At 35.6% G+C, this 9,644-nt stretch overlaps 1 long non-coding RNA gene across 1 annotated transcript; it reads left to right on the forward strand.

Moving 5' to 3' along the window:
• The first annotated feature begins 3,683 nt into the window (after nt 1-3,683).
• On the forward strand, nt 3,684-9,008 carry LOC113646315. The gene is made up of 3 exons (XR_003441408.2): nt 3,684-3,819; nt 4,760-4,850; nt 8,715-9,008. It is a non-coding gene; the product is annotated as an uncharacterized LOC113646315 (long non-coding RNA).
• Nucleotides 9,009-9,644: the final 636 nt, after the last annotated feature.

Here is a 9,644-nt window from a genome sequence, read left to right on the forward strand (position 1 = left end):
TGGTTTTATTTTTTTCTTTGCTTTTTTTAATCAAATGTTTTTCAGCAAAGCAGCATAAACCTATAAAAGCTTTGATATAATACTAATATTAATTATTAGTGAGTTATTTATTGAGCTAATTATTATTAGCCTTGAGCAAGGCACTGAACTCCCCCAACTGCTCCCCGGGCTCTGCAGCATAAATGGCTGCCCACAGCTTTGGGTGTGTGTTCACGGTGTGTGTTCACAGCTGTGTGTGTGCACTTTGGATGGGTCAAATGCAGAGAACGAATTCTGAGTATGGGTCACCATAGTGTCACGTCACTTTCACTTTAATGTTTACTGAGGTACGTTTTAAAATTCAGACAGGATCGTACGGCATTAGTTTTCGACATTAAGAAGTATATGATACAGAGTGTACTGTTGATGTCATAAATGATCCAGTTTACAGATTCAAGTTTAATTCTGTCATATTTTTTAGTATTTCCTTCACATTCTACTGCGATTTTGCGAGTATGCTCAGGGCGTGCATTATCTGTAATGCAGTCTTTTTATTTAATTATATATTTTGCCATTGTTTATTTACAAGAAAATGATCTTTATTTTCTTCTCCTGCTTATCCCAGTCAGGCCCAGAGGCAGCTAAACTTGGATATGACCTATGTTCAAGGATTATACCTTGCAGTTTAAATTAATGCTATCATCGGTGTGACTCTGAGCAAAACATTTAAGCTTGGATTTTTATAGCTGGCGTGTTGCGTGTTAAATCCCTAATAAGAAATAACCAAAGAGCATAATGACTTCCTGCAGTCAAGTTAATTCCCATAATTATTTAAACCGATGCATTTTTTAAAAATCTTTTTTATGTTTGAAGCATTTCATGTGTTAAATAAAACCTTCTAGTGTTTATTAGCAATTACAGATTATGGGTAAGGTAAGGAAATTATATATGCTGCTACAAGTATGTTTTTACTTTTTTTAAAAATAAATAAATAAATAAAAAACTTAGATGACGAGGAAAAAAAACAGACAAATTTTAATGTCGTCATTTTTCCCAAAAGCAAAAACCAACATATAAGGTGGCGGACAAAGAAGTACATCCTACATATGTCAACAATCACTAATTACTAATGAAGTGCACACTTAATAAGTGTGACTACCTGTATAACAAGTATCAGGAGAATGTGAAGGAGATGCTTTATCTGTAATGTGGTGCGTTTATTATAATTAGACTCCGTATAATTGTGACTGTAAATGAAAGCAAATAGATCGTGTCCGTGAATTGCAACTCAATCATTTCCTCATAGGAATCAAGCGCTAAGCAGCTGATATGATACAGAGGAGCATTTAGTCATAATACACAATATTGTCTTAGGAGTGTTTCATTGAGTGAATTTCAGTATAATAATAATAATAATAATAATAATAATAATAATAATAATAATAATAAAACATGAATTTGGGACCTTTATTCTGCATTGCATCCTCATCACACACAACAGACAACATTATCTGAGTTTAATGCCTGCTGTCAGAGGACTACATTTCCTGGCCCCCTTGGGGAGGATTTCTGACCGTGATGCATCGGGCAAATGTGAGACAGACTTGGAGCCTCTCCACAGGTCATATACAAGCTAAATGTGATGGATATTCACGGAACTGCTGACAGAGCTGCAGCTCAGCCTTGCAAGGATCCGAGGCCAGAGCACTGAATATGCAAAGTGTACAACTGTGAGAAAGTGCTTATGCACTTTACATGGTAGGACAACTTAAATGTGAATGGATTATATGAAGAATGATAGCAAGATCTTACAAATCTGAAGAGCTGAACTGCTTTAACTGCTGGGAAGATCCACTTTTTGAAATTGAAATCCATCCTGTTCCCATTATGGGTTACATTATCGTTGTATATTTTTGCAGAGTTTCATTCCGACACTAATGGCTCTGTCATACATTATAAAATGCTGTTTTTATTCTTCTTCTTTTTTTTTTAACCTGATCTGTTATGAACAGAAATCAGACATTAAAGAAGAGAATTATCTATCAACATTTCATTATTGTTTTGTACTTTGATTGTTTTGAGACTGATGCTTGCTTCCTGAGAGGCAAAGAAAGGCATTAGTAAGACCGTTGACTATTACGACAAGGAACGGAGTGAACGTTTCGAACCTCAGCCCTGTCTTCTCCGCTTCTCTTCTTCAACCTCTTCCCTCTGTCAGTGCTTAGTTGTATTATTTTAAGGTTAATATTCTACACCATATACATGACACTCAAAGACCAGTATTGTCTACTGAACTAAATATCTAGTTAAATGATTATTTAAGCAATAGCAGTTTAAAATACATTTTATATCACTATTATATAGTATTAAAAATCACAGGCATTATATTTTATTTAATTTACACTTTATTATTGCTTATACATCAGCACTTCATGCTGAATGCTCGATTACCTGATTGTTTCTATGGTAACAACTACCTGTAGTAGAACTTGAATGGGTAACAACATTAACATTTACATAGTGATGGGTGATAACGTGTAACCTTGGTTGATAGGGATACTAATAAAGTTTTGATTGAATATCTAGAACTAATATCTAGAACAGGGGTATTCAATTAAAATTCAAAGAGGTCCAGTTACTAAAATTTCCTCCCAGCAAAGGTCCGAATCTTATATTGTCACTTAAAATAGTGTACCCTCGTGTTAATAAAATAATAAACAATAACGCACAGACATTTCATATAATTTATTGTTAAATTTCAAGTGTTTTCAAAGTCTGAACTTGTATGGCACTTGAATGGAAAACAATCCTGTAAAATCCTGTCTTTACTACATGTCAAGTAACAGACAACAGACACTCAATTTCTTCTGAATAAAAAAAATAAAAAGTGCAAACACAGCTTTGTGCAGCTGGAACTTAGGGCCTATATTTATGTAATGTTAAACATTCAGAATCTTTTGAATAAAATAAAAGTGCTTTTAATCTTTAAGAAAAAAAATGAAACAAAAGACTTTTGAGCTCCCCCCCCCCCTTTTTTAAACATTAACTACATTAATAACACAGGAACCTTAGGCAAAAGAACATTTCAAGTAAAATAGAACAGTTCATGTTTACTGAATAAAAGAAAATTGCAGAGCTTTGAGCAGCTCCCTTTTTCCTCTCTCCTTTCCACCTCTCCTTACTCCCTTTCCATCTTCCGTGCCTAGTGAGAGACATGGACATGTAACTGTCCTGTCAGCAGTTTGAATCTTAATTGTCCTGCCAGCGTAATTAGGTGCATTACTGCCACCTTCTGCTCTGGAGTATGGAACAGAAACAATCTGTTTTTTGGCTTGGCTTTTGATGACACTCCTGTCGTAATAATTAGATTAACTGCGCATGGACGAAATTATCTTTTTATTAATATCAAAGAGCTTATGATCTTATAATATTAAATTATAATAAGGAGATGCTTAATATGATAATATTAGAATTTTAACGGGTCCGGGCAGACCCGTCACTCGGTCCAGTCCGCTATTCTGGTGATGCCCGTTCTAGAAGAATCTGTTCAAGTTTGTTTTCTTTTAACTAACGGTTTGTTTAGTACATGATAATTGGTTCAATTAGTGTATATTCCCGCCCTTACGGAGGAAAGCGTCATCTTTAATTGGTTAAAAAAAAAGTGGGTGTTTTTTTTGTTTTTTTAATTAGAGCCAGTGCAGCGCGGGAAATGTTTTCAGTTTGTTGCTGAAGTGAGACACAGAATGGAGGAAGAGGTTTTTTTTTTTTTTTAGAAGATCTCTGGCAACGTGGAAGGATGAGGACCTTTGCTGCTGTTCTTCTGCGTTTTACTACAAAAAGGTGATGTTTTTCTTTTTATTGGATGATATTTGGAATTGAAGAGGCCATTTCTAGGTAGTAATATTCTATTATTGAGAGGACTTTTAAGAGGCTTAAGGGTTTCTTTAGCAGAGGAGAAAATGGATGGAGAAAAAAAAACAATATAATTTATCTCTGAGATTTCTGGTCTGTGTCAGAGATGTTTACATTTACATTACATTGATTACATTTATAACATACATATGTTAGAACATCTTTAATATAATCAGTAACAAATGTAATCCCTACACCATATAGTCTCAAATATTTTAATATGGAGACAAAGTGAAGGTTTATAACAGACCAGATTTTAAAAGTGCTTTTTTTTTCTTTTCTTAATTGAACAACCAATCACAGTCTTCATAAGAATGTGTCCTACCTAGTAACAGGTTAAGCCCCGCCTCCTCTCTGAGGTAAAAGTTGGTGTATTTGTCTTGCTCAGAATTACTTTGAGAATTGGTCCTGAATCTCTCTGAAGATATGATTACACACAGTTAGAAACGTTTAAGCTAAATTTGGAGCTCTCTGAGATTATTCTTAGAATCTTTAACAACAGAAAGTGGAAAGTGCAAAAAAACAACAACAAGAATTTTGTGTAGTTCTAATTCATGCTTGCAAAAAATAGTATTTAGCTTTGTAATCAGAGGCATCCTGTTGTGAGGTGAATGCAATGTCCTCCATCTAATCTGAAAAGAACATTTGATACAAAAACTTGGTCAAAAGACAAACTACTGTATTGTTAATCAAGTGTTTCTTGGGAGCTTTAAAAAGATGCTGTGGCCAATAAAACTGATTTTTAAAGCTAGCTTTTATACGATAAATAAATGAAGTACAAAGTACTGTGGTGTTGTAACTTTCACACCACTTCTAGATTTGAATATTTTCTATTATGAAAATTAAAATGAAGACTGTTGTTTTTCAGTTCTCGGAAGTTTTCGAAAGTTTCAAAATTTCCAAAAGTAAAGAGAGGCGGATGAATACACACAGGATCAGCGTGTACACAATTTCAACAAGTACGTATTTTAAATCGCCATTGTTACACAACATGAGTCATATAGTCAGCATATTGTATCAGGGTCAGAAATTGAAAACCTGATGCCTGTACATTGTGTCCAGAGCAGGTGAATACACAGCTGTTGAAAGCATTCATGTGCCAGCCGTGGAAGGTACTGTTCTGTAAGCAGCTAGCGAACTCGAACTCATTTCCTTCTTAACAAGGAACTATGTTGATTTTTTTTTTTTTTTTAATACTCCTCCTACTTCTCCCCAAAGATGCCTTCGACATTATTTAGAGCAAATATTTTCCACATTTTTACCAGACAAAAAAAAAAAAAAGTAATTGCAAGAATCCAAACTGCGATAAGCTTTTACCATCTCTCTGGAGTAAACACACATCAGCAAGGTCATGATGAGTATCAGGCTAGTCATTTCAGGATTGGGTAAAAAAGTCTGTGGTGAAAAAAATGTTTCCTTTGTGTTCCCTGGATCTGGTAATGACAGCTGATCTTTTCAGGGCTCTGTATATACCTTCAGCTTAGCTATTTCATCCTAGGAATTGTAAAATCGTTTGCTTCATGATGGTTTGTTTTATTCCTCCTTATTATTCCGCCCAGAGGCCAAAAAAAAAACCATGTTTGGTCGAGTCCATGTTCAGCATTGCACGTCTTTGTGAAAGTAGTGGGTAATATGTTACTCGGATCGTTAAGACTTGGAGGTGTTTCATGAGTATTTCTGTTTTTACCTAGCCTTCTAGGGTTTACTAGCCTACAGTGTTACCAAAAAAAGTTTCTTCCCCAAACAAGTTTCTATCTTCAAAGTAAATGTTCATATCAAACCCGATTCTGCTCTGAGATTCCAAGAAGTATCTAGAATTTTTAATGTTATCTTCAACCACAAAAATCCTGTGTAAGGTTATCCAACAGAGGAAAAACACAAGTCTCTCACTGAAAGCCAACAGAGTCCTGACTCGTTTTATATCAGACTTATGGTGAATAAATAATTCATTTGTTTATACTGATTGAAAATGTCCCATGAGTCAGTTTCCATTCTAATGGAATACCAGCATACTGGTAAAAAGGGTTAAGTATATATACTGTATTTAAGTTATGCTTGTATTTTTCCCTTGTATGAAATAACTCACTGGTGGTGAATGAATTCGTGTAAATATTCCCAAAGCTTGGTTTTAAAGGCTGATCTTTAAACTCTTAGAATTTCTCATTCTAACCAGTCTCTGCAAAATTCACACTGGAGATCCAAAGATTTCAATGCAACATAACGTACCAGTTACAAAGAGTCAGTATTTCTCGGTTAGTGTTCAATCGAGTTAAAACTCCACTACCTAGTTTGCACCGGTTGCTATATGCATGATCTCATGAATTGAAACAGTACATTTGACAGAAATAGATTCAGATTAGTGAATATGAAGCAGGGAAGTCGATTTTACTTCAACGATGTGAGTTAATTAGCCATCTTGCTGTATACTGTAGTGCTCTTGGTTTCTTCTGGCTTCTTCGGTTTCCACTAGCAGAGCAAAAAGTAAACAGAACTTTTGTCCATGCTATTGTGTCTAAAATGTCAGCTGATATAAATTTCTTGTTATAAAAGCAATATTGTTCTCGGCTGATTAGCAAACCTCGCTGGCGTGTCCGATATTGCTTAATTAAAGTCTTCAATGAGCCATTTGTTGTCAACTGCTTACAAACATTTTTAATTACGTTAGCGTGGAATTAAGGAAATAGTTGATTGGACACCAGCACGTAAATATCTATAGAAACTGTATTAATGAACTGACAAAAGATTTAGCGTTTGTATAGGAGCGTTTGCTAAAGCATACGGAAGGAAGCTCTTTCAGATGTATGGGACAAGCTTGTGACATTCTCAGTGTTCCCACGTGCCTTGTGTATCTTGGCGCAAGTACAGATTACTAAAACAGACCGATGCAGTGTAACGCGTATGTCGTGTGCTTGACCGTTTCCCAAACTGTACTGGCAATGTTTACAGAAGCTTTACGGTTCACACAGCCTGAGCAGGGGCGTATCGAGCTTGCAGAAGAACGAATAATTACGCTTTTAATTATCACAGTTAGTGCAGGACAGAGAGTAATTGTATGCTAACCACTAATGAAGCTAACCACTCAAATAAGTACCTGACATTTTCAAACACACCAGGATGATTAGAGGTAAACTAATGAAGAAGGACTAAGATAACCTCTGATTAGAAATATAAAAAAAAAGAAATTGTTGTGCTCGGAGTGCAGCGTAGGAAATGACATGCATCGTGATTGTGTGATGATAATGATTTAACACTGGGTTTAATTATTCTACTTGATTATTTAATGAACACCGATTTAATTATACATATAAAAATACAAAGGCATGACGCACAAAGGCTTATTACTGTATATATATCGTTGTGATGCTTTTGATTTAGAATAAAATGACACCCTGGTGCACTCCTTTATTTTTTTACTTTTTTTAATACATCATACTTGTTTATTTTCAGCATCTGCTTCATCCAGGCTTGTAGCAGGTCTGGAGTCAATCCCAGTAACCCTTCTCCTTAAGGTGGTAGACAATTCACTCTGATGAGACTTGCATTAAGCTGCTAGATATTGTTTTTGCATTAATAAGCAATGAAAATCTGAACGAGGGATTAATATTGCAAGCCACTTACTACCCATAGCTCTCTGTGTTGGGTGTAAAGTTGTGGAGGCTTTACATGAATCATGCATTAAATTATGATTAAAATGTTCATTCGAAACCAAGCATGGCCAGAAAAGGAGTTGATGTGTGCAAGAAAACATGTCAGTGTCTCACATGAGAGCAAGGTCTGCCCACGCTCTCCAGCATGATGAACAGACGAGTTGGTTTTAAGTGCAGTAAATGATATACATAATATATGAATGTCGATTTCAGAAATATTGGCAATAGAAGACGGAATCAGAAAGATAAACCTGCTTAGATGTCCATGTACCAGGGTTTAAGACGATCCTTATAGCACTGGAAACTAAATTCAGAATTTTTGAGGCTGTTTCCTAATCCGATATGCCAAGAACTTCATATGGAACCTGAGCCTACTATAATTTGAACACACCGGTATAAGCGCATAGTGACTGTCCAAGTGCAAGCCTTGCTCTAACTAATAAAATGGGATAATCCTGTAGAATTGGCTTAGATAAATGTCTATCAAATTATAACTAAGAATTAGGAACATGTGTGTGTGTGTGTGTGTGTATGTGTGTGTGTGTGTGTGTTAGTGGCCTGGTTAAAAATCTCAGGTTGGAGGCTACATTTCAAAAATTTTCCACCAGATATCATTATCATTACATAAAATGTTGGAAAAAATATTAGCAGAAACAGGCAGACTAAGCAAACAGAATAGGGATTATGGAAAGCCTTGCGTTGAAAGCTTTTGGTTCCGAAATCAGAAAAAGAAAGGAATAAATCTAAGGATCGTTCAACTTGGGTTTCATGCTTACAGAAAAAGATGACAAAATCCGAGGAATGACTCCACAAAAGATCCCATCTATTATACGGGCCAGAATCTGCAGCAGGCTACTTGGTATAAATCATATGTGTTCTTACTTTGCTTTATTAAGACATGCTCTTAGACAATGTCTTTGTTGTCATCATATTTAAGTGTTTTTTGTGTTTGAGACAGATGCTCCAGATTTTTGAAAAGGACCTTTGACTCAAAATATAAAATCATCAGATGAAGAAGCTACAGTAATTTATTAGAAACACTTTGAACAAGAACGTTCAAGTCAATGCGATCTATCAGCGTTTCTTCTTTTTGGGGGGTAAAAGCTGTATTTAGCAGTGATGGCTATATTGCAAAATGTTACAGTTTGTATGCTATCTGTTCCTAAACAACAACAGGCAAACGGCTTTTTCTTCCCCGAGCATCTAGTCGATTGACGAGACACTCTTGTCAGCTGCAGAAGAGCCGTCAGTGAAATGTCAGCATGGCCTGTGGCATCCGAAGCTCTCAACTGGCAGGTGGTCAATGAAGATGTCATGCTGTTGGGGCTTGGATGTAAAGGCGGGTGTCTGACAAGGAATCTTCAAAACTTCAGGAATCGTATGTGCAAACATCTTTACCTTGACATGCTAATGGATGCATGTTCATGTATTTTATAAGAAAAGCAACTGCATTCAGTGAAGAAATAGATTGGGAAGCTCAACTTATTTACATTTCTCTTGCAGCAGAACAGAGATTAAAACCACAATGTGTTACGCAATGTATAGGGTAGGGGTCGGCAACCTTAAACACTCAAAGAGCCATTTGGACCCGTTTCCCACAGAAAAAAAAACCACTGAGCCACAAAACCCATTTGACATCTAAAATGAAGATAACACCGCATATATCGTTTTTAACCTTTATGGATAGTATAGAAAAAAACTGTAGTGTGTTGCATTTATGAAATCAATGAACTGCTACCAAGTAACGAAATTTTATTTCTGCAGGCAAACAAAAATATTTTGAACAGTATAAACTAACCTTAACAAAAAAGACTCTGAGTTGAAGGTTGTTTTCATATAAAATGTTCAATGTCTAATCGAGTCCTCTTCGTATTCAAGACATCAAAATTTTAATTTGCCGGCTCCAGCGAACCAAAAACGTGTCTGCTTCTGTGTCGGATTTCGCAAGTCGGCAGTTATGACGCATATTTTGAGCGACAAACAAATTAAACACGGTTTATTTTAACGTTACAAGAGCATCATAATCTAAGGATCTAATTTTTTTTTTTAAACTAACAATTTAAATTAAATATTTATTTTCCAAATCTGCAGGGAGCCACAGCAGAG

This window comes from Tachysurus fulvidraco, chromosome 6 (genome assembly GCF_022655615.1).
Source record: "Tachysurus fulvidraco isolate hzauxx_2018 chromosome 6, HZAU_PFXX_2.0, whole genome shotgun sequence".
In the NCBI taxonomy this organism is placed as follows: domain Eukaryota; kingdom Metazoa; phylum Chordata; class Actinopteri; order Siluriformes; family Bagridae; genus Tachysurus; species Tachysurus fulvidraco.